At 40.5% G+C, this 23,168-nt stretch overlaps 1 protein-coding gene across 3 annotated transcripts in view; it reads right to left on the bottom strand.

The window, feature by feature from the left end:
* The window catches only part of LOC113458963 (CXXC-type zinc finger protein 4), a 184,918-nt gene that overhangs the window by 108,678 nt on the left and 53,072 nt on the right, over nucleotides 1-23,168 (bottom strand). The window contains exon 1 of one of the 3 annotated variants that reach the window (XM_074541089.1): nucleotides 8,387-8,518. The exons of the other annotated variants lie outside the window; for them this stretch is intronic. The gene's annotated coding sequence lies outside the window, so the exon portion shown is untranslated. Of the gene's footprint in view, nucleotides 1-8,386; nucleotides 8,519-23,168 lie in introns of those variants that run through there. 3 annotated transcript variants of the gene reach the window in all.

Genomic DNA, 23,168 nt, shown 5'->3' with positions numbered 1-23,168 from the left:
GATCCCAAAATATATTTCTTGGCATCTGGCTCAGTCAAAACAGAAGAAGCCACAATAAAGAAACTGTCTTTCAAAAAAGGTGAGGACTCTGTTCTCTGAATGTAGATTTTTTCCAAATGACTCTGGATTTTGCAGATTGTTGTCATCATACAGCTATTTATGAAGAAGCATTATTGCGGTCTTTGTCATCAAAAAAGCCATGAGAACACTGTCTGTCACCTAGGATTAGTACTGCCACAAAATAAATGTTCTCTCAATATTTTTGTAGATGTTTAAACAGGTCTCTAATGTTTCATATGAGAGAACCTGAACCCCACTATTATTGCAAATTAAAATTATTTAATAGAGCTGTCTGGGAAAGAGAGTTGTTTTTACAGTTGTCAAATTCTTCGAACATTAATAATTTTGTTTAACAATACATTATTTTCCTTTAGTTCTTCTAGGCATCCTGTAAGTATTATCTTATGATTCTTTAAATGTCTGTTATTGTAAAAGTAGTAGTATGCCTAAAATAGGTATTGATTTTGCATCCATAAAAGCAAGATACTGGGAAAGCCAATTATCTGTTTACCTCAGAAATATTAATGTCTTTGTGCACCATGCAATGCACGCTCCAAGTTGTGACTCTTTGGACACACTGTGTATCTTTTATGTCTCGTGTAAACCTGTGGGTTAAATGGTAGAATAGTCTTGTTCTGAATCAGGAATTAAAAGTATCATTCTAAATATCTTGACTTTATTGCCTGGAACATTTTAGCCTTTCTTTTTGTTAAAGCCTCAGAATTAGCTTTCTGTGCTAACGTTCCCCCACATAATTCCCTCTCCTTTCTGGACATTCTCAGCTGCTAAACCGCCCCCCCGCCCCCCCCCCCCCCCCGCCAATCTGCTGCAAACTGTGGACAAAAGAGAAAGTTCAATGAAACAGGAACACTCGAGCTTTCTGTTTGTGCCATGCTGTGACTGTAAAACAATGCAGTTGCAGCATATACACAGAGTATGTAAAAGAAATGAATCTTTAAGAAATGTATGTTTTCACACATTGACAGGGGTACTAAACTCCCATGTTTACCTACCATATGAAATTTGTCACTGTGTATAATTCTATCTACATTCCTGTGGTTCACTTCCTGCTGCAGCCATGACAAATGTCCTTTTATATTTAGGAATTTTAGGGTCATTCATCCTTCATTTCTGTTATCAAATCTGTATTTCAAATATCTGTCTGTGCATCCTGCTCATTCCAGTATGATGTATGAATCTACAGATAATAACCCCATGCTTAAACCCACAGAAGCGTCCAGAATTAAGTTCACTGTTCTCTTTGTCTGATATTCTTCCTTGATCACTGCACCCCACAGCAATCCCTTCAGCATCATCAGTTCACCTAAATTTCCTCTGCTTTTGATCCGACTCAACAAACCCACCCATTTTTCCTAGCAAAACACTGGAAGTTTATGAATGATTTCTGTTTCAAACAAATATCTGTATGTACATATGTACATTTACATTTATACAGTGGCCATTTGCTGGTGCTGTGATCCTTGGGGAGACCAAACCTGAGCTATCAATAATGTAACCTGCTTTAGAGTACAGGTCACAGATAAGTCTGACTGGCATCTTAATGACTCTTATCTATCTCCCTCTCTTGACTCAGATTTATGTGTTAGGAGGTGAAGACAGGTGAGATGAGTCCAACCCATACTGCTGAAATGTCCATTTGCAATAGGAAGGCTGATGCATCAAGTGCTGTAAGATGTGCAGGGAAACAAGGTTTCCAAAGTGCAATCTAAGACTGATCCAGAGAATACCCAAACTAAAATATTGATCAGACTTTTGGCAGATTTAATTTAAGAAGCAATACAATTATTAAGGTGGTAAGCAATGAAAAGGGGAAGAGAGAAGAAGATATGAGCATTAGTAGGACAGTCATATGTTAACAGCAACTATGGTCAGTGGGGCAGTAGCAAATCAAAGTGGTTTTGGTTGCTACTAGGTCTGGTTCATGTAGGATCCCTTTAACTATACATAAGGTCATCTCTCAAATTACCTATCCTTTGGCAAGGTGTTTCCTTCAGGCATTGCAGTGAAAAGTTTGTTCTGAAGAGGGATTTAAAAGGCAGATGCAGCTGGCATGGATTAGAGATCCTTATGGAAAGAAAGAAAATTAATCTTGTCATGGGAAGGAAAGGTGGACATGATTTGACTCACTGGTCTTTCTTCTGCCTAGTGGAGACATCACATCCATCACTTTAGAAGAGCCTGCTCCAGTTGTGAGATTTGACCATATTAGCAATTTCCAAGAATTTCTAGTTTGCAATCTTACTCTCCTCCTCCATCAAACACCTGTTAACATTTCCCTCAAAGTAAATCTTGCCACCAACATGAATAAATATATTAAGAGTAATGTACAGTATAGTTATTATAGTAATATAATGTATAGTAATATAATGTTTAGTTATTGCAAGTACTCCAGCCTAGCCTGGACACTTCAGGAACTTTCACAATCCATTCATGGACAGCCACAATGTGTTGTACTTTCCATCAACCCTCACATGGTCCTCAATCACAATATTTAGAAGGAAGAAAGAAAGGGAAAGAGAAACCATGCAGAAATATATCTTGGTCATAAAAAGGAGACAGGCTCCAGAAAAATAACCCAAAGAGCTAGTTTTCCTATTGTAACAGTTTCCTCTGGTTCAATTGTACTTCTTCTGTTTGCTGTTTATTTTCTCTGTAGTTTTTCAGTTTTTGCAGTTCAGGTCATTCAACAAGTCAAGAGTTCCTCCTTACTGTGTTTCCACTCACTGAATTAAAAAAAAAAAAAATTATACTTTAAATTTCATATATACCATTATATTTAGGAAATCTCTCGTCTCCAAGTAACTTAAATGACAGGATGTTTCCTTCCTGTTTTATGTGATTCTAATTGATTATATATTTTGCCACTAATGCAAGACAAAAATCAGTTATTCCAGAGTGAGAAGGTGTCTTAGAGCTTTACATCATCCTGATTTGAGGTGCTGAAGAAGTCAATGATAAAATTAAGAAGATTCTGCAGTCTTCTAAACATTCCAAGGTTATTCTCCCCAGACTGGTGGTTTTTTCCTTGCCTCTCCACTCCAAGTACTGTACTTGCCCATATATGCCAGAGAGGAAATGGAACCCTCATAGATGGTTTCTGCTGTGCTCCCAGCAATCTCTGTTAGCTGGACAAAGATTACTGAGGGTAGCTTTAACTTACTCCTTCCCTTTTATCTGGTGTAAAGGAGCAAAAGGGCTGAAAGTCTCACCTCTTCTCTCTTTGTTAAGGATAATCTATTCAGAGTTCTCAGAACAGAAGTAACTAGTACTGTATGTGTGTTGTATGAGGGGAAGAGTGTCACCTCTTGCATTGCTGGGAAGTCCGAACACATTTAAGTCACAGACAACCAAGTTTTGAACCTCACTTCAGTCTCCATCTTGGAAAAGGAACTGCCTTAAGAGGTACTATTAAAGACTGCCCAATAAAGGATTTATGAAGATCATTGCTGTACACTGGGTATATCTTTTAAAAAGGCTTTCTAAATTGCTAGGAAGAGTCTTAGAATACACAGGAATATGCATATACACACATGTCTCTAATAACACTAATTCCTCTGGTCCTTTTTACCCAAAAGGGTTTATCTGTAGGCTGGGAAATAGACCTAGCAAGCAGGGAAGTCTTCTGGCTCAATAACAGCAATAAAAGTTAGATATCATAATGCTTCCATTTCATTAGGAAGCTATCTGTCTCCTGGCTGTGGCTGGTTATGACCCAGGAAAAGTGTATATAAGGCTTGACACAGTATAGAAAACATAAGCTACATATTAATGATCACAAGCTGTTTCTCTCACAAAGACAGTTCTCTCAGTTCCAGTTGTACATTGTTTGACTTGACAGTAGGAGGAAAGGGAATAGATTATTCAGTTGCTGTAATTTGCAAAAAGCTCAACAATTTTAACCTGCATTTTTCCCTTCAGTCATACTCCCATCTCAGTTAAAGCTTCTTGTTTGATGTTTCCCCTCACTCTGACCACCCTTTAAAGCACTTGAGATGAAGTCAGGTACATAAGCAGAATATGGTATCCTCTGCATACACTCTAACAGCTTTAGCATACATCAGTAAAGGGAATGGATTACTTCCATGTTCAACCTAAACTCATTTTTGCCCTCAAGTGCCATATGCAGACTAAGGACTAGGAGGATCTAGTGACATTATTGTACAGCTATGGTTTGGGGTACCATTTAGACCAGCCATAGCAGGTAATTGGACAGACAAAGGTTTTGATTTAGGAGTTGTGTGTACAGTCCATCAGCCCATCTAACTTAGTCTCCCTGGTATCATTTTGGTGAGTGGGGTGACAAATGCAGTGTTTCTCCTCAAATTCTAGGTTGAGAACCATATCTTAAGATATTAAAGCTTTCCCTGCAAAGCCTAGCTACTTTTTCCACATATAGAAGCTATATTAATGTTCAGTCATATTGCTCAAGAAGAAAACAAGATAATGTTCAGTCATATTGCTCAAGAATACATCTAGCTAATCCCACATACTCACTTTGCATTATACCTTGCTTCCCGTTTATTATAAATTTCTCTCCCTCTGCAATAAATTGATTCTTTTTTTTTTCCCAGTTTTTCTGATTCCAAACCTCTTGCTAAGCTTGATTTGCTGCTTCTGTAGGGCCACCTAAACTGTGCCATGTGTATTATACCTCAGGGTAGATCATTAATTCTTACCTCTTTGATTTAGCTGCCCTCCCAGTCAGATTCCTGCATCATTTTATCTCCCTCAATTTTTTTCTGCCAGTTTGAAACTCAGCTTTGGTTCTGCCTCCTTAAACATTAGAAGAAAGTACATTTCTTTTTCTTTGACCTCATTTTCTCACCTGACAAAACTCAGCTTTTTTACTGATGTCTCCCCAAATCATGTTTTTTTCCATTTAGTACTAAGGTTAGCATTTCCATGTTTCAGCAAAAGCAGCTATTTGCGTTCCTATGATGTTCCTATGTGTCTGCCTTTGCAATTCTGAGTTCAGTGCCAAAACAATTTGGGAATTTGTATTAAAGCTAGAAAGCCTTTCTACTATCTTGATAGCTTAGCTGTATTTGCTGTCACAGTATTAATACGAGCCAGTTGTTTCTGCATTCCTCAGTACATTTCTGTGTAATCTCTTGTGCTCTGTATCATTGCTGGTCACTGGTTTCTAATCAAACATTTTCATATGCAATGATACATTCATCAAATAGCTGGTAACATTTCTGTTACAATGCAAAAATTCAGGCTGTTTTCTAGGTAACTTTCAGGCTAAATTTACAGTTGAACCATTTTCATATTCAATTCAAAATTAACCTTCTTTTACTCATTTAATCCAAGTTTACATTCATACTTTCCTCAGAGTCATGTCCAACACTTCACAACATTAGCAGTCCTTTCAGCTGTTAAGGAACCAAAGTTAGGGTAATGTATCTTTCTTTTACCAAATACTGCCACCAAAGCTTAATTGTTAATGCTCTTTGTCTTAGATGGTCCACAATTGCTTGTATCAGAAGTTTTAGTTCCATGTAATACTCAACAAACCACCACATCCACCGCAGATTCATCAAAAAACCCATCTGATTTAACAAAAGTGGAAGCTGGCTTGGCAGCCTTGGAGATCAAAGTACACTAATGTATTTACAGGAGCTGAACATGAAACTGTACAATCTTCAACCATATTTAGCTGTGTAATGTGTATAACTCTTTTGCAGGTCAGTCCTTCAGGGCCAGTACCCATTTAGTCTTTTTGAATCCAGGGAGCAGATCATGTGCTAGCTATGGTTATGATTTTGTTTCATTTTGTATATACTAATTCATCTTCAACCCTTATCAATGCACCCAAACCACATCAAACTGTATCAACCTTTAGTTACTACTAAAGGGAACCACCACAATACTGACCTCCTCCATCTTCACAACCACCATCTGCTTTTCAAATTAATAAATAGAACAGAATAATTTTTCAATAATAAAAACTCATTACTTCATCTACTACATAGCTTAAGAGCTTATTTTCACTGGAGCACTTTGCAACCCTACTCACTATGCACTGTAGAAATTTGTGCCTAGGAAGATTTTGTTCTCCTTTAAGAATTTGTCTTCTGAGTATGACTTCAGTGCACAGACAAAACAGACTGTGATAAGGAACCAGAGGTGATAAATGCAAAGGGTTTAATAGAGCAGCAAATATCTCAACTTGCCATTTGATCTAACCAGAGTCAAAGAGGAGCAGTGCAAAAGCTTCATGATAAAGGCCTTTAGGGAGAGCAGCACAGGAATATGAAATGGCATTTAATTGTTTTGACTGGATGAGACCGTAGTGCCAGAGCAGGCAATGGGCAGGTTACCATGAATGCTGAGACCAGTACAGAGCAGGCAGAAGTGTAAAGGTTTTGGCACATGTGGTGTGACAGATGGAGTGACACCATCCTCTAGCCCCTGGTAGGGTACTTTTCCTGTTCTGCCTCCCTTTCTGTCCCTGACACGTCTTCCTGGGTGTGCTTTGCCATGCTGTGATCACCAGTGCTCAGAACCTCAGCTGAACAATGTGGCTCATGGGAGAACGTTCCCTGCATTATCTTAGCCTTTGCATTACTGTAATGCACTAAGAGCTTTTATTTTATTTGTTTTGGCTGGAGAGTGGGTGTGGATTAACAGTGCATAATACTGATTTACTCCAAGGCTGTTGTGTGATCTCCAGCTTTACAATCCAGCTATTGATAAGAATTTACCAAAGGCCTTGCACCCCTGCTGCTGGGACTAAATTTTCAGAAGATTTCTTCTCCCTTGTAAGCACCTAAATAAATGTCAAGATTTTCCCAGAGCTCTACATGTTCAGTGCTGTGTGGACTGGCACTATGAGATTGGTTCTTGAAAGAGTCCTGTGAAGTGGGGATTGTGCTACTTACTATTTGTGGTGCTTTTTAAAATGACACTTAAAATCATTCCCAGTATTTTCAGTCATTAGAGATCATAAGGAGCTATGTGCCATGTAAATAATTACATCTCTGCCTGCCCCTCTCTCTCTGCAACTCTGTACAGATGATATTTCTTTCCTAACAGAGACTGGCTCACTCATCTGTGATGCTGAATCCCTGCAATTCATAAATGGCTCACCAGAGGCAGTGGGGAAGACTGGATCTATAACACAGCTGCAGAGGTGCTTGAAGCAGTGGCTTCATTTCCACAACTGATGCTTTACTTTGGGATCCATGCTAATGAAGGATGCAGAGTCTCTATAGGTTATTATTTATGCCATTATGTCATTCATATTGCTCAAATACATTCAAATAAATCAGTTTTTCTAAAATTTGAACCAATACCTGAATTATTAAGTAGTCTGCATTCAAACTTTTCACAGTATTTCCTGGTTCATAGTTTGAAGGAAGAATTTCACGATGTAGGAATGCCACATTAATTTTACATTTAATGGTGATATTTCACTGCTTCCAAAACTTTTCACACCATCTCATTTCTTGTAGTCATTCCCATTTCTTGTAGCCATTCCCATGTCATGTTTTTATGTGCTAAGATGACATGTTCAAAGAGCTTTAGCAAAGCTTGTACGGAAAACTTGTATGAAAAATAAGATGTTGAATAGCACTTTCCAAATGTGAAAGAGATAGAGTGTTTTAGAGGCACATTAATTTTGGAATAATTCCTGAAAATTGTGGCAGTAATTAATGAGTGAGTAACATGCAGTATTTAGAAGTGAACAGCAGTTAGCAAACACTATGCATCGCTTTGTGTCTGTAATACAAGAAACAGTCCTGTAGCCATTTATTGATTATGAGTATTAACAGATTCCTGCAGTTAATGATGTGTCTTGTGCTTATATCATCGAGTTCTAATCTAAAATGTGACTATAGCACTTTCTTTCTTGCATGCATGCATAGGAGAGAGTTTCTGTGAGAATTTGCTTGGGTTGAGAAACCAGCTGTGATTAATTCAAGAGATAGTGGCAGAACCACCCTGGCTCAGAGAAATAAATTAAGCACATCAGGAACAATGCATGATATAACAGGAGGGCTCAGGTGGCTTTCCTCTTACTTATTCCCTAGGGTGCAGTCCTGCCTGCACCCCTTCTTGCAGCCCCTGTGAGGCGCCCTTTTAGGCTTTGTCTAGCAGCTCATACGCAGCCCTGAGAACAGAATGAGTGCGATCTATTCCCTTAGTATATCATGAGAAAAGTCTCCCTGGCTTCTGCACACATCTCTGATCTGGCTCTGATGCTCTGATCTGGCACTGAAAAGAACTTTGCAATTTTTATACTGACAATTACATTTTTTTCTAGCTTGTTCAATCAAGCCTACCAGCCAACATTGCTGACCTGCAAGACCTATTTTAGTACATCTTCATCAGCTCCTTCTTGTTTTAGATCATGAGGGAAGACCTTCAGGAAAGGGACCATTTCTTTCTCTATGTTTGTATAGCACTTAGGGCAGGAGACAACCAGTATCAATTTGCAAGTCTTTGAAATAAGTTTACTTCATCTGAAAAAGAAGAAAAAAAAAAGGGGGGTGATGAAAACAAAAGAACAGAGATGTGATGACTAGAGTCCAAACATATTTGGAGAACTGGACAAGGAAAAGTAGCATTTTGACTTTTAAATGGAAGAAAGCTTATTGTTTACATCATTAGCAACATACAGAAAAACTTCTGGAGAACATTTTTACATAAAGTGTCACTATGCTTTAAAACTCAAGGTTGTTTTATCATTGCCTTTGAAAGATCCCAAAGAGAATCAGCTTATTGAAATGCATTAAGACTGGTGACTTTCCATTAACTGCTTTCAATAGGATGAAAAAGTAACAGAAAAAAGGAAGCCTTTTGTGAGGAAGTTTACACCTTATCAATACAGACTGGGAAATGAACATACTGAGAGCAGCCCTGCTGAGAAGGACTTGGGGTGCTGGTGGATGAGAGTAATGAGTACTCACAGTCCAGGGAGCCAAACCTGTCCTGAGCTGCATCCAGAGCAGCGTGGGCAGCAGGGCAGGGAGGGGATTCTGCCCCTCTGCTCTGCTCTGGTGAGACCCCACCTGCAGGGCTGCATCAGCTCTGGGGTGCCCAACACAGGAAGGATGAGGAGCTGTTGGAGTGAGTCCAGAGGAGGTCACCAAAATGATGAGATGGATGGATGGAGAACCTCTCCACAAGGAAAGGCTGAGACAATTGGGTGTGTTCAGCCTAGAGAAGGGAAGGCTATGAGGAGGCCTCATTGTGGCCTCCTAATACCCACAAGAATCAGGGAGTCTACAAGAAAGAAGGGTAGAGACTATTTACAGGGGCTTGTAGTGGGATGGCAATGGGGAATTTTCCAGCTGAAAGAGGGTAGGTTTATATTAGATAGTAGGAAGAAATTCCTTACTGTGAGGGTGGCAAGGCACTAGAAAAGATTGCTCAAAGAAGCTGTGGATGTCCCATCCCTGGAAGTGTTCAAGGCCAGGCTGGATGGAGATCTGGTATTGGAACTACATAATCCTTCCAACTCAAACCATTCAGTGAGAAATTTTGGTTATGACTTCCATAATTTCTTAGATCTCCCTTTTTCAAATTGACAGAATCAGAATTTGGTTAACAGTACTGAGGACTTCTCTAACATGTCCTGGAATTTCCGTCCCGTCAAGAAAGCCATCTTACTACAAAATTACTTTTAGACTTGAATGACTGACTCTTGAAGGTGCTCAAGTCACAGCAGCCTTCCAGGCAACAAGCTCTCATCCCTAGGGCACTTGTGTTTTGCTGCTGCTTCATGGCTACAGTTTAGTGGTCTTGGAACTGGACAGGCAGCGCTTGGCACCCCACTCCACATGGAAAAGGGCCCAGTTATCAGCTACAATGGAACTGCAACAGTTCCCTTGTAGTTATGTAGGTGCCTGCCACTCTGGATGGGTAATTTTATGTAACCAAGACTAGTTAGTTGGACTGTGAAGACGCATTAATCATGTGTGTTTGCACATCATTCAAAGAAAACGATGTGATTCATGCAGCATTGTCAAAATATTTACAAGATGACTGCTAATGAATTTAAGTTCCCATGTGTTTTTTTCTTAAGCATATTAATAATATTTGGCAGGAGGCGTCAGTGTGAACCCAAAAGAAGGCTCATCTTTCCTCACAAGTCATTCTTGAAGAGCGGAAGCTTCAAATATGAATTATTGACAGGTTGAGATTAATCTGTCACAAGAGCATTAAGAATTTATTGCTGGTTGCTGTTAAAAAAAAAAACACAGCTACTTTTACATGCCTAAATTACTTATTTTGTCAAAGAAGAAGAAAAAAGACAAATGCTGCATGTATGTAAAAAACAACCATGGGACTGAATTTCTTTTTCCGTGTTTTGTTAGGGGGAGGAGGGGGTTAAACTGCCATCCACTAAAGCAGTGATTTTATGCTGAGGTCTCCAAGTCAGTGAATTTACATTTCGTAAGAACACCCTGAGGGGCTTTCAGTTACTTTGCTTAAAAGGTAGACAGGTACATTTACAGCAGCACACAGCAGAGCTCCATGAGCTAGCATGGCCACAGATTGCCTTTCTGGAACATGTGGGCTCGGGGTGACTTAGTTCCAAGCAGGTAATGCACCAGGACACTTTTATGCTTTGGCTGGCAATAGAGATCAGTAAAGAACGCAACTGTAATTACCAGTAACGAGGGTATAAATTTCTGATCCCGGCTTTGTTGGCTGAAGTTTGCTAGTGTTTCTAAGCATTTACATTTTACAATTGCCTTATTTATAGCCTGGAATTTGGTGCACTAGTTTTTCATGCATGTGAAATGCGTTTTATTGCATATGGAAGGAAAATACCACCTTCATAAGCTAACTGCTTGTAAAAATATTACAGCCTATTTTGTTTAAAATATTTTAATGATTTAATAATAGATTATTGGATATTTTTAGGTGGATGGAACACACCAATTCTATTTATTCTTTTTTAAATTTCAAATAAATAAAACCCCTGTATCATTGTGTTCAAGTTCATACAATTACTACAAATAAATAATTTGTAAATAAAAAACAGTATTTCCCATATTATTCTTACATACATTCCTATTTGCAATGTGAAGTTATAACAGGAAATGTGACATTAGTTCACCTGTAGCTTACAGCACACAATATGCAAAATTGCAGTTTTCACTTCTATTCCAAAGCCATTCAAGCAACTTACCTGTGCAAATTATCCCATCCACTTCTTCATGTGGATCAGATCAACTGGGTTTGGGGCCAGGCTGCCATTCACAGGAGGACATTTGGAAGAGTGCCTTTTTTTGATGGGTCAGCTTCCAAAGATGAGACACTTGGAAGGTGTCTGCATATTACTGGGCTTGGACAACAGGACACAGAACAAAGATCCCCTACTTTCCTACAAGTATCATAGTAGTGAACTAATACCTGAATATTATATGTCTCCCCTGCACCTGGAAAAGTATGTGGGACTTACTGTCCTTAATGCCCATTTTTTTCAGCACCCATCATACTTGCATCACAGTCTGGGACTAGGCTGCGCAGTCACTCAATAATAATACATTTCAAATCTGTGCCCTTCTGCAGTTAGAGCAGTGCCTGTCTTCAATAATTTCTTACAACATTTTAAGAATAGCTCAAGTTGACTGAACTCAATGCTTTAGGGGGTCACCTTGCCTCACCAGTCAAGTCCTAAATCAGATTATCCAATTAATATGAACATTTGGTGTGGAGTTGGCTTTCCTCCACAATGAATCAGGCCTGTTGTAGAGTCCTGTTTTCTGAGCCAGAAGACAAAATTTCCAGGCCTTATTTCAGTTTTAGCTCTTGATTTCAGTAGATTTGCACAGATTTATAAGCATATCAGGGAGAGCAGAGTTTGCCTCTTCATACTTTTCTTTGAAAACAACTTCAATGGAAATGTCTAAAGGTGAGTCTTTGATTCTGTGTTTAAGTGGTTTATGATGAAGATATCAGTGATACACTATTCTCTTGGAAATACTTTCTGTGGGATAGGCTGTGGTTGGTCATGAAACGAGGAAGAAGAAGAAAAAGAGAGATCATAGCTCTTATATGAGTTGTACCCGGACCAGTCTCTTACAACAGCAGGGTCCAAGATGAGCCTGCTTGCCTCTTCCCACCTGCTTCAAACAACAAATAACATGAAATGAGGCAAGAAGGAAGCAGACTACAGTCCTGCTTCCCTCCACTTTGAGACATAATTGACTGAGAATGCAAGAGGGTGCTCTTGACCTGAAAATACTGCTGAAAGCACAACTGTGCATTGTTCATGCCAACACTATTTTCATTAGCATACTACACAACTCAATACATAGCAGCAACCAGAACCTGACTTCAACCCTGTCCTGTCTTCAAAGTGAAGCTAACTTTTGGTTTGTACTACACATATCACAACTGAAGCTATTTCTCATAGAAGAGGATGTACCACCGTCTTCAAACTGTGGAGCGGACATGAGCATAGATGAAGACTTGTTGGTAGGCAGGGTTTCCCCTTCTGCTCACCCAAACACATAAAACCTTCCCCCTGACTGCTGGTAAGGCCTGCATGTCAACCACACATGACTGAGTCTAGCATCTACTGGACTACAGCCTGTTTCATGGTGGGTTTACCTGCTGGACGATGCACTTGAGAAGCAACCAGGAATATAACAAATTTATTTCAGGGACAGGAGGGAAAGCTCAGTTTCAGTCCTGGCTTTTACTTCAGCTTTGAAGGAAAACCTTTTTAAAAGTGAAAATGTTAATAGGGACATTTGGACCCATATCCACCACAGGAGTAATAACAAGGTGACCAACTTGCTCTCTTAGAAGTGGAAAAGGTGAGTTTACATTATGTCCTGCTCTATCCCTACAGGAACTCTGGCCTCTATGGTGGATACCAGGAATCTAACCCCTGACTTACAGAGTAACTCTTTGGACCAGAGAATGGTGAACCATTCACGCCACAAGACACCTCTGACAAGGCTCAGAGAAATTGGAGAGGCAGATAAATAGGCAGACGTGCAGTACAGATCACCCCTACACCCAGGCTGGACATGTATGGAGTCATCACTGCCCCAGGTCACACTATTTCCCAGGGAGTAATTTTCTCTTTTCTTTTTCCCTAAGAATTCCAGCTTAACCCTGGAAAGTTTTCCCCGAGAAACAAACACTTCCATGAAACATTTTGTATTTTTGTAAAATGCTGTATTTTGACAGAAGGATGTTTTCTAGAAGGGTTTTGTTTTGTTTTTTTCCAAACAATTGTCATGACAAGGCTCTAATGCATTCTAGGTGTGGTTTTGACAGTCCATATAACAGAAAGAAACATCAGTTCAAATACAACATCAAATATTAAGCTCAATTCTGTAAGACCCCACTGCTCATACTGACACTGTGACTGCCATTCTCAGTACACCACCTCAGATCATTACTCTGCCATTCTTACCATGTAACAACAGAGAGTTTTTCTCAAAACACACCACCCCTCTATGCCATTTTTACTAGTAAAAACCTCATTCTCAAAGTACCAAGCTAAGGTTCAATGTAAAATTAATATAAAGAATAGAGAGCTAATGTTCCTGACCATGTGGATTACTCAGAGATACCACATCCTACTGATAATAGATTTCCATAATATCAGCAGCTCTGCTCCCCCAAAACTTAAGCCACAAGCCTGAGGACGTTTAGAAGGGATGACCTTTCATGCAGTAAAGAACTTTACAATGTAATAGTGGAAACAGAAATCCTTTGCTTTCCTCAAATCTCAAGATAGCAGCTTTTCATCCTGTGTTCAATCAGGCTCAGCAGAAATATTTAAAAGGAGAAGAAAGGCTTTGTTTTCACATGGCCCTAAAGCTGCTTCTCCCTCCTCCTTCTCCTCCTACCCTGTACTTCTAACAGACTTTTACACTCCATAACATCAAGAAAACTTTATTAGACTTGGAATCACCATGATTTGCTAGATAGATTCTACATTTAGAAAAACCTATCGTGTCCAGCTTCATACATTTATGTGCATGTAACCTTCTTGAAGAGTCAGATTATTGTTTAAGGCTTTATTTTCATGTGGTTCACACCAGCAGAAGTGTGATCAGAGTGCAATTTCCAATGTTCTGAGCAGTTTTTTTAAGGGGCAGAAACAGCCATATATAGGCTTTCCCTGGATTTCAAGTTGACTTTTGATGAGCTTTTTGTGCAGGTATTCCAGGTGTTGCCATTAGTTAGACACTCTTGCTTTCTAATTATATAGTCCACAATTACTATCACCTTCCATTTCATTTTTGACATGACATGATCTATTTGTAGAGGTATTTCAGGTACTCCAGGCACTAGAACTCCAGCTAGGTACGATGTGACATAAATTGCGTGTTACAAATTATATGTTCAGGTCTCAGGAGCTCAGCCTCATTCCTCAGTCTCCCAGAGGGGTTGGCAAATGTAACAGCAACAGTCATTTCCCTGCACAGGGAGGAAAGGGTATGGAGGCTGCTGGCCCTCTACTGTGACAAAAGAGGGGTGGAAAGATGCAGGCTGTGATTTGATGCGCTGGCTGCTGCTGGAAAACAACAAAGGGCCTTGAGAAGGCCCTTCAGCTGGAAATATAAAAAGGAAAAGTCAACTCTTCCAACCTTGGTGTTGAGCTGAGTAGTAAAAGACATCCATGACCCTCAGGAGTCTTTCTGGCTGTGGTGATTGCAGGTACATGGGCAGGCAGTGGTGCGGCTCTCTCCTCTACCTAGGATTTCAGTTTAAGTCGGCCACATGAAGATTTCCAATGTCATTTCTACACAAACATTCAAAGTACTGCCTTCCTTGTCAATTCTGACCAAACACAATATGCTCAGATGTCAGGGAATTTTTCTTGCTGTTTTGGCCTCTAAATACTATCTGGTCTGAAGGCAAAACTGCTATTGCTTACACAGGTCCTTTACCCACCTTCATGAAACCAAACTACCAGTGAAGTTGGTATGTCTTCCCATGTGGAAAGAAACAGCAAGTGCTGTGCTAAAGTACAACCATGTACTACTTGAACTTTAACATAAATACCAATATTTAGTACCCTGTAGGCACTAAAAAATACCTACACTGGTTGGCAGGAAGACTTTTGATTATCACATATCAAATTAGAGAAAAACACAGACAGCAAAATGAAAACAACTGAAATGAGAATTTCTGTATATCTTCTTCAGAAAGAAGAAGATATGGAAGCCGGTCATATCCTGGGATAGACCAACATATTTAAATCAATAATGCTGTCCAGTGGTATTTCCACTACAGAACATGACAAAGAGCACAGGAATTTTTTTCCTCCAATGATATCACATTATTTATGCTTTTGCTGACTGAAAAAATTTAACTGGGAAAACAACCATGTACAGAAGTACAACACCTTATTTGTATTTTGAAAAAAAGTTGGAACAATTTTGAATTTAAACTACTGAAGGCTTGGCTAGAGCTGACCATGCCTTGTGCACAAAGAATCAGAGAAATATTTCTAATTTTCCCTCCCTTCCTTTTTCATCTCTAGAGGCTTCTAATGTTTCCAAAAAAGAATCTGGCCCATTTTGAAAACTGAAGCCTGGGATAAACTAGGTTGTAGCAGAGCACTAAGGATTATACCTACACTGAAGAGGTACTAAAATGAATGTGTTGTGCACAGTTTGACTGGGAGGGAGGTGCGAAGCATAGCATATAAGAAGCAAAACATGTGAAAGACTGTGGCAGTGACAGAGGGACAGTTTAATTATCTAGACCTCAGAGTAGATTAAGGAGTGGAAGCAAAGCTTGATCTGGTAGAGGACTGCTTTCTAATTTAATGTGTACATAAACCAACAAGGAAGGGAAGAATGCCAGATGTGGTATTAAGCAACACAGAGAATATGATTTAGGACATTAAGGTACAAAACCAAAAAAAGAAAGGTAGAAGATACAGTTACTGCTAAGCTAAAAGAGCTTCTGCAGCAGCATTCTCTATGCCAGCTTCAAGGTGTACATACCCTCCAAAACAGAGGGGACAGGTACAAGCTGCCATGGCTACACATCCTTGCTGGAGCAATAGCTGGTCCTACAAAAAACCCCTCACCCCACTACACAGCTCTGCTCCAGTGCAAAGTGCTGGTACAAGCAGCGTGCCCTCCCAGCCCAGTGGCAAACCTGGTCTCTGAAGGAGGCTACAGAGACCTCCTAGATAAACTATGGTCATTTTACATCACCTCTGCCCTCTCTTGGTCTGCTGAATAATCTGCAAAAGCAGGCAAGCAATGCCTGCAGGCTTGGGGGCCTGTTTCTGTTTTAGCTGCCTCTCAAAGGTCACAGAGCTGTCAGGAATCACCTCAGTTGCACACCAGAAATATCCCTCCCAAGGCAACTCCCTCGGTGCCCTCCCTGCATATGGGGAACCTCCCAGCAGGTCTCTGGTGTGTAACACATTCATGTGCGAAAGAAGAAGTTTAGCAGAAGAGAACTTGAGCTTGTAATGACAGTGGAATGGACACAACACAGTAAATCAAACACAGCCATGTAATCAAACACAAAAATGTACAGAGGTGTCACACAAAAAAATAGCATAGACATACAGCAGTTATAATCTAGGAAGAAAAAGGGATTTATTTCAGAACTTGCTCAGATATTTTCTTCATAAGGAAATATAAGCTTTCTTCCAAAACGTGTTCTGGCAAGTTTCATGTTTCTATGTGATTACCCTACAAAACATTGTTTAGAACCCCTAACACAAGGCAGCATCACCACTGTGCTGTGCTAAAAAGCCTTGGGTAATTTATGAGCTATTTCACGTCCAAGGCCAGATTCTGGTCTTGCAGCACACTCTGTAAAAGTAGCACCACTTCCACTTCAGTATAGCCAGATCCAGGGAAGTTTGCCACCCAGGCCCCAGCCACGGTTTCAGTTTCCTCTCTTGCACTGTTATTATATTACTTAGCAGGTCTGCCAATGCCATTGCATTCAAAATGGAGCAATTATAAACACTGGCAGGAAACGCTGGAGTAGCAAATGCTTTTTTAAAAATGGCAAGGATGTGAAGAAACTCAATGGAGATCTTTCATCTGACATATGAAAAGCAGATGACCAGGGGTGGAATCAGTGAGGCCATGAAAGGGAATGAGTGAGAAGTCAGTGACAGATGAGACTGATGCTGCACTAAGCCTGAATTAATATCCTTTGCCTGAGTATTTACAGAAGAAGTTGAAGGTCACATCCCGGAAACAGGGATCCATTTTCATGAGGGGAAAAAATGAAATGTTAAAAGGCTTTATCATCCAATCTGGACAGGTAGTTAGTTAATTAGAACTATTAAAAGTTGACAGGACCTGAGACTTAGATTAACTGCATCTCTGAATTTGGAAGGAAATAGCAAGGGAAATTGGCAAACCTTTAGTAATACTGCTTGATAGCTTCCTGAGGATGGTGTATCTGGAGATGCCTAGAAAGTAACTACTCCAAAACTTTACCTTTTAAAAATAATAGCATCTGAAACCAAAACAAAACAATTTTTTTTTCTTTTTTAAGTCAAGGGAGGATTTAGGAGTCCATTCACCAGTGATACCAGCTGCAGCCACAGAAGGATATTGGAAACATTAATACAGGATGGGGTTATGCAACATGCAGAAATGGCCATCTGAGGGAGGAGAGGCAGCCGGATTCATGTCATGTCTGTCAAATGTGCAGCAAGTCCTCTCAATACATTTCTCAACAGAGAGTCAAAAGTGAAGTGATGGGCGTAATTTATCCAGATGGGAGAGATTCATTTGGTGCTGCACCCGACACAGTGAGATTGCTCTGTAGAATCAGTAAAGCACAGTACAGAAAAAGCACAACAGCAAATGCCTTCCAAATTATCTGTGGGACAAGAAGCAAGGTGTCAGCAAAACAGCACAGTTCAGGGTGACTAGAGGGACAGGAACAAGGCAGTTCTCCCAAATTTAAGCACCCTACCCATTTTTATTCAACTTTTATATAAATGGCCCACAGGGGATATAATTTTTAAAGTGGAATTTTTTGCTGATAGCACGTAAGTGTAAAATCGTGCACAGAGCAAGCAAATATAAAATGATTTGAATAAATTAGGCTTATGGACAGATAAAGGGCACATCCAGTTCAGTGCAGCAGAGTAAGACATAATGACTGCAAGGCACCAAATATAATCATAGGCAGGAAAAAGGAAGGAGAAGAGGGAATACTGGCCAGGGGAAAGGATATAAGGTAATTACTGATCAAATACTAAATGAATGCTTAGAATAACTGAGGAAAAAACAAAGGCAAATTCTTCATGCTTAAAAAGACAAACAAATTCTTCATACTACATACTGAGTTGTCTCTTCAGTAAAGTTGAATTGAGACATCTTTTCCAGCACTCTAATAATGCTGAGATAAAAATTCAAGAGTTTGTAAGTAAAGAACTGCATTGTCTCAATAAAGATGCAACATGATAAGACTTATAAAATACATTGTCCCCTCCCCCCAGCAAACAAACATGCAAAATTACTTTCTTGCATTTTGAATGTTAATTTGGGGTCTATTTCTGTAAAAAGAGAAAAAAACATGCATAAATAAATTGAAAGGTAGTTATTACCGGTGAAAACAGCCTTTTTACTGCAAAGGTTATGACATTAACCCAGGGAAAAATTCATGAATATTCACAATCACCATTTGTCATTAAGAATCATAAAATTAAATGTGGAGTAGGGCTTTAGAAAACTCCTCCAGCCTACTAAATTCCCTCTTCACTACTTGCTATTATGCTAGCATATATCACAACTTCTTTTTTTTTTTTTTGCATGCATGCATTTTAGCACATTCCTGCAAGTTTTCCTTATCCACCTCTACATGGAAAAGAGAATGAAGATACAAATCACAAAGACCTGTAGAAACCTGCTAAAAAATGAACAACTAAAAATTCAGCCAAGGTTGTCTTCAGGTGTTTGTAACAAAAGAAAAGAATTCCCTCAAAGAAACACAAATATTAAAAGTGTACAAAATTACTGGGTTTGCTCTTAAATACCTCAGAAATCATTTTGTTTGCACATTTGCACCTGCCAGACTTACTACAACCACCAGGTGCCATGTAATGAGTGTGCAAACACAACAGAGAGCCTTTTGCAAGGAAATAAAAGGGCTAGAAACCTAGGAGGCAGATGTTTCTCAACCAGGAGCAGCCACTGGCAGGTAGAAGAACTGAATAAAAAAGATGAAATTAGGTGAGATGCTTCAAATGCAAACTCCATAGGCAAATGGCTTGCTAATATTCCACCAAGCAAAGCAATGGCAGGGGTGTGGAGCACAAAAGTGGGGGTCTGCTTACTGAGCAAGAGCAAATTCTGTGGAAGGTGGCTCTAATGCTGGAGGGAAGTGAGGAGAAGCCACAGCAAAAAATGAAGAGCCACAGTGAAAGCAGAAACCATCCGCATTCAGAGAGCAAAGTGGTCTCCCACAAGCAGCAAGAAGTCCATGTGTGGGTACATGCACAGAGACACACAATAGCTCCTGAAACATTTAGGAAAGCTCCACTGTTTATCTGACATATCCATTGATACATTCACTGACATATCCATTCACCCTCATACCACAAAACCCAACGTGCCAGTGGAGGCCTGGCTGTCAATCAGCAAGGAGAATAGCTGTCCCCAGTGCTAAAACATCCCAGGCCATTTGCATGTTTACTGTGATCACTGAGAGGGTGACAGAGCCAGGATAATCCACAGAAAGGGAACAGCTACACTGCCAGAGAGATGGGGAAGAGCACCAAGGCATTCAGATGAGGACAGGAAATAGGGAGTGCCTTCCTACCTGTGCCTATGTTTTAGAAATAAGGAAAAGCACAAGGCAGGGAGTTTAAATTCTGGAAGCCTGAGCTGTGTCACATGAGCTGAGACTGGTTGTCTGGCCTCCAGGGGCCACAGTGGCCCAGGTTTGCTCGGCAGGGGTAGCTCCCTGCTATGGTGCCCAGGAGAGCAGCTGGAGCCCTGGAGTCATTGCTGCAGGCTGCTCTCTAACACGGCCAATAAAGGCCATCCTGATGATATAACATCTGTCCCCAAAGGCTGCAGAGGCTCAGCTCCCCTGGGTAATTTTGTGCTGTTAGCTGCATGTTACCTAGCCCCACCATCACCATCCCCTGCTCCAACCTCAGAATACCTGGCTGTCTTCGGCAGGCACATTTCCAAATTATCTGAACAGCCCCCTTTCCCCAGAGAGAGCGAGCAGTGCAACCAGATGTCAATTTCTCACCCTACTTCCACATACTGCTGATGATCAGGCTCACCTTCAGTAGCTTGCACTCCTGTTGCATTCACATCTTCCCTCTGGCCTATTAATATATACAGCCACTTGTGCTCATTGGCATGGTGACTGTGCTTATGTCAGTCATGCTTCTTTGTATTCTCCCTGCCTAGCCACTCGCTGTTGTGCAAAGGATGTGTGCATCAGGCTCAACACCTGCTAGAAATCTCTGAGCTATCTGTGCCTTTCCACCCTTTCCAAACACTCTGTCCTCACATCAAGTATTTTGCATTCTTTTTCCAATCTGATCCTCATTTTTATTACTTTCCTCACACTTATTTTCCAGCTATCCAGCTTTCCTGGTATCTCTTTCTTTGTTATGTTTGCTGTATTGCTGCATTTGAATGGCTGCCACTCAGAGCCTCATTGATGGACAAAAATTTTAAAAATGCCTAAAAAATCCCAGTTCTCTTTCCTTTTTTCCTACATCCCCTTGCTTCCCAGAAAAAATAAAATTCTAAAACCCTGCAAGAGCAAAAAGTGAAAGACGAGCAAACTGAAATTGTTGTCTGGCCTGTCTGATTCATCAACATGATGAGCACTGAAAGCACTTCACACAGTGGTAACTGGGGGGGTCCTTGCTGCTGCCATTGGAGCAAGAATACCCTGTCCCCTCCAAGGTGCCTTCTTGATCCCTCTCCCTGGGACCAGCATGCATGCAATGGTACAAATAAGCCCAAATCCTGCTCCAAAACTGGATTCAGCTTAAAACCAAACCTGACTAAAACCAAACTTGTCACCTATTTCCAGCTATAATTCAATTCTTACTGTGGTATAGGTCTAACCACAAATATATTCTCAGTCATAGCTAACCAGAAATCAGCATTTCAGTAAAACATTCTGGCAAAACCTTGACAAAGCTTAAATGCCCTGCAGAGACACCCGAGATTTTGGCAGTGTTTAAGCTGGTAAGGTTTCTGGGATTCAGGGCAGAAATCTTAGGTTACTTAGAGGAAGACTCCAATTGAAAACATAGCCCCTGCTGTGTAAAGCAGATGGTTTAGGATGAAGCAACATCAGGCAAACATTTGGGCTAACTGCAATAGGAAATTAAAGCATATTTTAAACCCTTACCACTTGTTTTGTCCCCTGAATTCTGTGTTCCTTCTTTTCCTGTATTAATTTAGATCCTAAATGGCACAGTGCTACTGGTATGAGTTTACACAGTATATATCATTATGGCATTTAGTACTATTAATGTTTAAACATCTTATTAACTCCCAAATAGAATTTGCCTTCCCACAACAAAAACTAGAAGTGCCTGGCAGATATATCCATGTAAATCTTCCCCCTTCACAGCCATTCTGAACTGCCCAGAGAACAACATGGAGACACAAATCACAACACAGGGTTCAAAGCTTAACTTTCAGGAATTCACTTTGCACTGCTCCTATCACCTTGAGAAGAGCTGCACCAGGCCACCTGCCACCATTCATCATTTCCTTTTTTCTGAAAGATTTTTCTTTGCTCCGTTCACTTGCTGCGTTATTTCCCAGAGGACTGCTCCTGGATTGACTGGGCTTTAATTGCTCAGCCCAGCCAGGCTCAGGGTGGAATTTCACCTTCTCTTCTTCCCCTCCCTTGTCCTCTGGAGCTGCCACAGCTCTTGGTGATTTCTGGGGAGCAGTGATTAGCAATTCACTAAGCTTGTCCCTTTATTGCTGTCCTGGAGTGACTTTATGATGCTGAATTGGATATATCCACATGCCTTGATGTGGACATACATGATGCAGGCCAGCTGGTCTGCATTTATTCCCTCTATCCCCTCGATGCTTTCAAAGAGCTGTCTTCCTGAGATCTGTATTATTTTCCAATCTTCCTTTATTTTAAAATTATAGTGTTGCTATGACTTTCCTCATCACTCCTTTCCTCCTCCTCCTCACTTATTAATGGACATGCTCTTTGTAAGCATCTATCTTCCTGCTGATGCATTTGTGTACTCAGTTCTCATTCCCCAGACCAGCTTTAACCAACTTTGCTGCTTCCCTCCATCCTCATCCACACAGCTTTTTCCAGGCTGTACTCTTGCTTTCATCTGCCTGCTTCTCTGTTGACAAAAGGGTACCTTATGCCCTCATATACAGAAGTCATCCTTCATGTGTCTACAACAGGTAGAAATTTGCTGCCACATGAATCTTTGGCACAAAGCCATCAGGAAAGCAGGTAAGGTGAACAAGGAGGATCTGCATTATCACAAGCCCTGATATTTCAAAAGCATCCATCAGAAGTTGCCTGCATCCTTTGCTATTAATCATTCCTCAGACTTCTCACAATGAGGCTGAGTTGGAGGCAAGGGCTCTACAATGGGTTAAAGGTGCTCATGTGAAGAGGGGCTGAGCCATCTTGGTTTTGCCTCTTTCCTGTCTTGTCAGAACAGCTCAGCACTGCCAAGAGGCCAAAAACCTGGGCAAAGTTTCCTTGCACTTCCCTGTTTCTGACTAGTTCCAGTTATCACTACTTACTGTTGCTCAGTGGGTATTCGTTTCACCTGTGCTCACCTGTCCCTGTGCTGTGCCCTGGACTCTTCTGCCCCAGAACACACCGATTGCTCAGCCACTTCCTTTTATTCTCCCACTGCTACAGGCACAGCATGTCTCCCACATGACCAAGCAGGTCCAAATCAAAGGTACACCAGCAGTATTTTATGTTCTCACATGGTCTCAAACTACGCAGCCTCTAGTTGGAAACACAACTCAAAATATAACTTTGCCACTATTTCCTCAGAGGGAATTAGTTCCAGTGACTGTCTACAAGAAAGTGAACTGTCCTTTGCCAACTCTTCCTCTTTGTTTTTTTTTTTTCTGGCTGCTTTGCCCTCCCTTGAAGGTATATCATGCCTGCTAAGTACA

This window comes from Zonotrichia albicollis, chromosome 5 (genome assembly GCF_047830755.1).
Source record: "Zonotrichia albicollis isolate bZonAlb1 chromosome 5, bZonAlb1.hap1, whole genome shotgun sequence".
In the NCBI taxonomy this organism is placed as follows: domain Eukaryota; kingdom Metazoa; phylum Chordata; class Aves; order Passeriformes; family Passerellidae; genus Zonotrichia; species Zonotrichia albicollis.
The sequence above is the reverse complement of the archived record's forward strand: the minus strand, read 5'-3'. Positions and strand labels throughout refer to the sequence as shown.